The following is an 8501-nucleotide window of genomic DNA, read 5'->3' as shown; positions in this document are numbered from 1 at the left end:
CAGGAATTGCGGTCTACAGAGTTTCCACGTCTCAGAGCTCGTTCTATTATTTTGGGTTATTGTCAGATCACTGTATGTGCTCTGATCGCAATGTCCATTGTGATACTGAATTGCCTATCACAACAGAATACTGTAGCAAAAGTGATACAAAAAATTAACAAAGATGGGAATGCAGCCATCACGCAGAGACGTCCACGCCAACTACGGAAGTTAATAACTAAACAGGAGAGGGGTTGAAGAAAATTGATATGCACATTCACAGCAGTTAGCTAAATAAAAACCTTAAGAGATGAACTGGAGTATATGTTTGAATGCATGCAACGTATAGGCGCATGTTTTTCCACTCTGTGCCAATAATGGTGTGGCATCTCTTTTAACTGACCTGGAAATTACATTAATTAAACTCCCTGTGGCTGTGTTTCCATTAGTTGTGGTCTCGTTCCTGCTTGGCCCTTATTCATATTTATGCCATTTGACATATTGTAACGCTTTACTACTATTTTTTTCTACTTAGCTAAAGAAGTACAAAGCCAAAGTGGGGCATTTTCTAGAATATAATACAGCGTACACTGCAAAGGAATGACATAGGTGTCGTCCACATAGGAAACCTCTCCTACAGCCCATTCACAAAAAAGTCCACCTAGAATTTTCCAGAGCCTATGATGAAAATTATGAAGATTACTTGGACTTTATGCTATGGAGTGATTAGAAGATAAATCTTTTTGGAACTCATATCTTCCAAACACTATGGCGTTGCATAGGTAAGGAATTAAAAAAAAAATGAATGGTGCCTATAGTGAAACATGGTGGAGGCAGTGTCCTTTTGTGGGGTTACATCATTACTGCTGGTGTCAGTAGATACATCTCATTTATGGTATCATAAATTCACAGATGTACTGCTCTATATTGAAAGAGAAGATGCTACCATCACTCTGTGCCCTTGGTAGACGTGCATTTTTCCGACATGATGATGATCCAAAACACACATCTAAAGCCATTGATGCATTTCTTAAGATGGACAAGGTGAAAGTGATTAAGCAGGCAACTTTGTCTCTTGATCTTAACCCAATTAAACACCTATGGGAAATTCGGAGAGATTTGAGCATTATGCTCCATCCAGCATGCAAGGCTCTAAAAGAGGTCAATCTTGAAGAATGGAAAAAAATAGATGTTACAATAAGTCACCAACTTGTTCTTTCCATGCTTAGACGATTTGATGCTGTTTTGAAAATCATGGGGATCGTACAAAATACTAGATGCATGTAGTTGTTTTTGATGAGATGCGCACAAATTTTTGCATCAACTAATTTGAGTAAAACTAAAATAGTTATATTAATAACCTTACTTTCATGATATGGTTTTAAAAAAAATTTGAGTAACTCAATATTGTGAAATTTTGGAAACTGCTCTAGTGTTCAGTGAGATAATGATTAAAGTCTTACTTTTCAAAGGGGGTATACTTATTTATGCGGAGCACTGTATACATTTTTTTCATTTAAGTAGAATATAAAAAACCCTAACTATCTGGAATAGTATGGACGACTCTCATCAGTTACACTGTGCACAGACGGCTTTAATAATGACCCAATCTGCTTGTGGAAGATAAATTCCTAAATTCTATAAATTGAAGCCAGACATGTCTCCTCCAAACAAGCAGTGTGGGGTTTATCCAAAGCATTGTCTTTTTTGGCCATTTTATGCATCTCACATTTATTAAAATCAAGCTTTTGTAATGAAATGAGCTACAAACTGCGTGAAATAGTCAATGTAAGCTATGTTTCCCACTGCTCTATTAGAGGTAGATGCCAGCTGGGTTACACAGCTGCCATCTGCCTGTAACAGCAGCGACTGGAGGTAGTTCCATTTCCAATTGCTTCCACTTGTTGCTAATTAACTTTTTCATGCCATTGTCAGCCATTGACAACAGAATTTAAACGGCCTACTTGCGCTCCGGCTCTTATGTTTCCCACTGCAACGTGTTCGTGGGTAAATGATGAGTTACCATGTCGTTTGGGAGCCTGCTGAAGGCCCCCATGACTGGCATTTTAGCCCTTGTATGTAGCCCAACCCGGGCTTGTCTTCATAGGAGAGCATCAGTAAAAGGACTAAAAAGTTAAGTAAAAATGTAAAAAAAAAGATATAAAAAATATTTTAAAAATAAGAGTTTAAATCACCCCCTTTTCACCATTCAAAAAAAAAAATAAAAATTTGAAACCCCAGAATTGTTGTTTTTCGATTGTTACTGTTTCCCCAATATCAAGCGGCCAAGCAATCATATGAAGACCAAAAGGGTATATATGATAATTACAACTCAGTGCACAAAAACAAGCCCAGCTGCCCCACTACAGGTCCATAGACAGAAAAATAAGTTTTTCGTTTTCGGCAGACCCTTGTCCCCCAGCTGCACTGTTTAAAAAAACAACAACCCAAACTGTGCTGTAATCATCCTCTGTGGGTCCAGCGCAGAGTTTCTGCCATTGCTCTTGATGTCTGCTATTATCTGCAGTGCCATAGCCAACAACTGAGCTTGGCGGCTCTGCCCGAGGTGATGACACAAGGCGCTGAGATTGAGTTTTTGGCTACAGTGCTGCCAACGGGACATCAGCAGACAATAACATACACAGGACGCAGCAACGGAGACTCATGGCTGGACCACTGGAGGGTGACAAAGACTTGGCTTGTTTTTACTTTTAGGCCACATGCACACGGTCAGTATTTGGTCAGTTTTTTTTTACCTCAGTATTTGTAAGCCAAAAGCAGGAGAGGAACAATCAGAGGAAAAGTGGTAAAAAAGTGACCAAATACTGAGGTAAAATACTGACCAAATACTGAGGTAAAAACTGACCAAATACTGAGGTAAAATACTGACCAAATACTGAGGTAAAATACTGACCAAATACTGAGGTAAAATACTGACCAAATACTCAACGTGTGAACGGGACCGAAAGCAAATTGCAGCTGATGGCAGATATTTTTTGAAATCGAAAACGCCCTTTAAGTCAATGAGCTTTTGTGGCATCTTCCATCTCTTCTAAGAATCAATCTGGACCAATCAATAGCTTTTAGGTGACCAGGAGTCTATCAGGTATGTGGGAGAGAGAAAATGGCCAAACGTGCACGTGACAATGTGCCAGATCCAAAGTAGAGGGTTTCTTTGCATCCACTGGATTCATTGATTTGGCTACTTAGGGCACTGTATAGAGGCGTTAATTTACAATTATTGGTCCTGATGATGACAAGTTGTAAATTAGGGGAACTGACATACTGCACAATGGAAGGTAGAGTAATGCATGGAGATAGTGGACTTGGCTGGGTGATAAAAGCTTTGGGCTGCTGCAGCTGTTACTGACTCCATGCCATGTTTTGCCATCCTTTGGTGGCATCACTTTGTGACCCAGCCATGGAGTATGCTATGCATGCACAATGCCAGTAAATATGTCCAGATCTCCCTGCTCTTCTGCATAGCAGAGAATAAAGGCAAGCATATGTGTCTCCTTTCTGAGATGCTGGCAATAAAAATGTACAATTAGCCCAATCAGACTGCAGATCCTAGATGTCACTGGTGAGTAGGGAGGAGGGAGGACTCGGCACAAGCCAGGCAGCTGGAAGTTGTAGGCATTGCTGGCGTCTCTGTGCACTAGAGCACATCCATCCATCCAGGCTGCACTCACACAGACAGCCGGCAAACTTTCATGTTTCTAGAAGAAGCCGGCCAGGGAGGACCGTCCAGGGAATGTATGGGGCTGGCATTGTAGGTGGCAGGAGCCAGCAGCTGCTGTAGCGGAGAGGGTCCACCGGGCACTAGGGGGTCGCCGGTCCCTGCCTGGATCTATCTCTCCCCCCACATCGAGAGGAGGCAGCGAGAAGAGGCTGGATCTCTCCTTCCTCCATACATGCAGATAGCGAGGTGTGCGCCCACCCTATAGGCTGCTGCCGCAGAGGATCTACCTGCTGCCGGGCACCGCGCGGATCTGGGGCGATCTCTTGGAATATTAGTGGATTGTGATGTTGGGGAAGGGACCATCTGCAGTGTCAATGCGGCTGCACTGAAAGCACAAGCTCATCTCCCAGGTAAGGAGGGACTGGGGGCAGGAGGGGCACAGCAGCTCTGGATATAGGTGGGCACTCGCTGTGCCAGGGGGCAGATGCACCTGCACGTTGCCCTGGCGACTCCGTGCACCTGGCTGGGGGAGCTGGAGCTAGGGATCGCTCTCCTCCTCTGCCCTGGCTCCTTGTAACGGCAGTGGATTAGCTTTCCTGGGCACTGGGGTATTGCGGTATTACAGGAGATCTGAGAAGACTGGCATAGTGCTCTACTGTAACACAGCACCACATATGCCCATGCCTGTGTGCAGAGAAATCATGGGGCCCCATGGAGAAAGTCTGATTACCCTGCACAAAATTATATTGTAGCTAAAATAATCAGAAGAAGACACATGAGGGTTCACACAGCACATCACCGATATAGAGGGGTCCCAAAGGGTAACCTTGTGCCCCTCGTCTGGCATCGCTGTCCCTTGCAGTAACATCCCGGATCCCTTACACTATGTGGTGCACGGTGATCACGACACTACCCATTAAAATAACACAAGTTTCTTAATTGCACTAATTACTATCAATATGAAATCACTACACTAATATTATTCACACTTCTAATACGTTCTTCATCTATTATATTACCTTTTACCCCCACACAACACATACACATGGCCAAATCTCCCACCTGCAAATGCTAGCTGCCCTATGTGCTAAGGGGAACCAATGATATAGGGGATATAGCATGGAAGTAAATGATCAGGGTACGACCGGATACTTGGATGGATAGGGAGCTAGGATATATAGGCTGCCATCCAACAGATATACATATATATATATATATATATATATATATATATATACACACACCCACACACACTTGTTCAATTATATATGTCTATATAGGAAGAGAAAATAGAGGAATACTAATGTGAGGAAAGGGTTTCCATAGCAGGGGGACAGGCACAGTAAGAGTTAAAAGCACAGTTTGGATAACACAGGCAATGCTTGCAGCCTTGGATAGGAAGAGAAAAGGGTTAATGCTCATTGCCTAGCACTTTATGGTAGGAAAAGGAAAGGAATGCTCATTGTCCAGAGAGGGAAAGGGTTAAGGACTGAATACATATACTGCAGGTTGCCCAGGCGAGTGAAAGGGTTAAGGACTTAATTCATGTACTGCGCAGTGGAGTGAAAGGCTTAAGAACTGAATCCATGTATGGTAGGCTGCCCAGGGGAGTGAAAGGGTTAAGGACTGACTTCTTGTAGTGCAGGTTGCCCAGTAGAATGAAAGGGTTAAGGACTGGACCCATGCACTGCAGGTTGACCAGGTAAGTAAAAGGGTTAAGGACTGGATCCATGCACTGCAGGTTGACCAGGTAAGTAAAAGGGTTAAGGACTGGATCCATGCACTGCAGGTTGCCCAGGGGAGTGAAATTGTTAAGGACTGGATCCATGCACTGCAGGTTGCCCAAGAGAGTGAAAGGGTTAAGGACTGGATCCATGCACTGCAGGTTGCCCAAGAGAGTGAAAGGGTTAAGGACTGGATCCATGCACTGCAGGTTGCCCAGGGGAGTGAAAGGGTTAAGGACTGGATCCATGCACTGCAGGTTGCCCAAGAGAGTGAAAGGGTTAAGGACTGGATCCATGCACTGCAGGTTGCCCAGGGGAGTGAAAGGGTTAAGGACTGGATCCATGCACTGCAGGTTGCCCAGGACTGGATCCATGCACTGCAGGTTGACCAGGGGAGTGAAAGGGTTAAGGACTGGATCCATGCACTGCAGGTTGCCCAGGACTGGATCCATGCACTGCAGGTTGCCCAGGGGAGTGAAAGGGTTAAGGACTGGATCCATGCACTGCAGGTTGCCCAGGACTGGATCCATGCACTGCAGGTTGCCCAGGACTGGATCCATGCACTGCAGGTTGCCCAGGACTGGATCCATGCACTGCAGGTTGCCCAGGTTAAGGAATGCTCCTTTTCACTGCAGGCAATGCTTGTTGCCTAGTGGATTATAGAAGAGCAGGAAAGGGTTAATGCTGCTTGTTCTCCTGCTGGAAGAGAAATAATGCTTAGACCAGCTTCTTGTCCAAGGGAAGTGGGGAGAGAATGGCTGCTAGTCTGGTCAAGGGGAGATCCTGAGAGTGCAGGGCCATGGAGGTGGGCTCCTCTGGGGATGGGAGCTGGCACTGAGCCCCTCCATTTCACAGGCTCCATAGCAGCTGCATGGTGGACAGGCGACAGAGAGATGCCAGCTACTACTGTCCCTAATGTCCTTCAGATGAAATGCCCGCACCCCTCTGCAGGGTCTACATAAGTGCCAGGCAATCACACCGCAAGGAGATGGAACGTTACACAGAGGAACACTTCCATGGCTATCCCACATAGGGACGCACTGCTTGTGTGGGGTCTCAGTGCCCATCTCAGGGGTACATTGGTGGGGGGATGCTCTCTCCAGTGGGTACAGCACTTCCCTGGCTATCCCACATAGGGACAGACTGCATGTGTGGGGTCTCAGTGCCCATCTCAGAGGTACATTGGTGGGGGGATGCTCTCTCCAGTGGGTACAGCACTTCCCTGGCTATCCCACATAGGGACGCACTGCTTGTGTGGGGTCTCAGTGCCCATCTCAGGGGTACATTGGTGGGGGGCTGCTCTCTGCCGTGGGTACAGCACTTCCCTGGCTATCCCACATAGGGACAGACTGCATGTGTGGGGTCTCAGTGCCCATCTCAGAGGTACATTGGTGGGGGGATGCTCTCTCCAGTGGGTACAGCACTTCCCTGGCTATCCCACATAGGGACAGACTGCTTGTGTGGGGTCTCAGTGCCCATCTCAGAGGTACATTGGTGGGGGGATGCTCTCTCCAGTGGGTACAGCACTTCCCTGGCTATCCCACATAGGGACACACTGCTTGTGTGGGGTCTCAGTGCCCATCTCAGGGGTACATTGGTGGGAGCTGTTCTCTGCAGTGGGTACAGCACTTCCCTGGCTATCCCAATAGGGACAGACTGCATGTGTGGGGTCTCAGTGCCCATCTCAGAGGTACATTGGTGGGGGGATGCTCTCTCCAGTGGGTACAGCACTTACCTGGCTATCCCACATAGGGACAGACTGCATGTGTGGGGTCTCAGTGCCCATCTCAGGGGTACATTGGCGGGGGGCTGCTCTCTGCAGTGGGTTCAGCACTTCCATGGCTATCCCACATAGGGACAGACTGCATGTGTGGGGTCTCAGTGCCCATCTCAGAGGTACATTGGTGGGGGGATGCTCTCTCCAGTGGGTACAGCACTTACCTGGCTATCCCACATAGGGACACACTGCTTGTGTGGGGTCTCAGTGCCCATCTCAGGGGAACATTGGTGGGAGCTGCTCTCTGCAGTGGGTACAGCACTTCCCTGGCTATCCCAATAGGGACAGACTGCATGTGTGGGCTCTCAGTGCCCATCTCAGAGGTACATTGGTGGGGGGCTGCTCTCTGCAGTGGGTACAGCACTTACCTGGCTATCCCACATAGGGACGCACTGCTTGTGTGGGGTCTCAGTGCCCATCTCAGGGGTACATTGGTGGGGGGCTGCTCTCTGCAGTGGGTACAGCACTTCCCTGGCTATCCCAATAGGGACACACTGCTTGTGTGGGGTCTCAGTGCCCATCTCAGGGGTACATTGGTGGGAGCTGCTCTCTGCAGTGGGTACAGCACTTCCCTGGCTATCCCAATAGGGACACACTGCTTGTGTGGGGTCTCAGTGCCCATCTCAGGGGTACATTGGTGGGAGCTGCTCTCTGCAGTGGGTACAGCACTTCCCTGGCTATCCCAATAGGGACAGACTGCATGTGTGGGGTCTCAGTGCCCATCTCAGAGGTACATTGGTGGGGGGATGCTCTCTCCAGTGGGTACAGCACTTACCTGGCTATTCCACATAGGGACAGACTGCATGTGTGGGGTCTCAGTGCCCATCTCAGGGGTACATTGGTGGGGGGCTGCTCTCTGCAGTGGGTACAGCACTTACCTGGCTATCCCACATAGGGACAGACTGCATGTGTGGGGTCTCAGTGCCCATCTCACGGGTACATTGGTGGGGGGCTGCTCTCTGCAGTGGGTACAGCACTTACCTGGCTATCCCACATAGGGACAGACTGCATGTGTGGGGTCTCAGTGCCCATCTCACGGGTACATTGGTGGGGGGCTGCTCTCTGCAGTGAGCACTCTCACTGGCTATCCACTCTGCTGTCTTCTGGTCTGTAGTAGCTCTATAGATTCTGGCTGCCTGGAGGATTGTACCAGTGCCTGTGCACCACCAATATATATGAGCTAACAAAGCTGTCACATAATACCGCCACACTGTGCCTCAATAAGATAAGCCTAGTAGTGCTATAAAACACATACATTCACTTGTATTATGGCGGGATTACATAGTATACACATATAACCCAGATGGTATCTCTGACTTCCATGTCCCCTTAGGGCAGG

The 8501-nt window shown here is 47.6% G+C and overlaps 1 protein-coding gene across 4 annotated transcripts in view; it reads left to right on the top strand.

Annotated features, from left to right (window-relative positions):
- Positions 1-3584: 3584 nt before the first annotated feature.
- The window catches only part of PLXNA4 (plexin A4), a 1110285-nt gene continuing 1105368 nt past the window's right edge, over positions 3585-8501 (top strand). For 2 of the 4 annotated variants that reach the window (XM_069765354.1, XM_069765355.1), the window contains exon 1: positions 3618-4071. The gene's annotated coding sequence lies outside the window, so the exon portion shown is untranslated. Of the gene's footprint in view, positions 4072-8501 lie in introns of all 4 variants that reach the window. The other 2 variants (XM_069765352.1, XM_069765353.1) reach the window with 2 other exon arrangements.

This window comes from Ranitomeya imitator, chromosome 4 (genome assembly GCF_032444005.1).
Source record: "Ranitomeya imitator isolate aRanImi1 chromosome 4, aRanImi1.pri, whole genome shotgun sequence".
Taxonomy (NCBI): Eukaryota; Metazoa; Chordata; class Amphibia; order Anura; family Dendrobatidae; genus Ranitomeya; species Ranitomeya imitator.
This window is presented reverse-complemented; position numbering and strand designations above follow the sequence as displayed.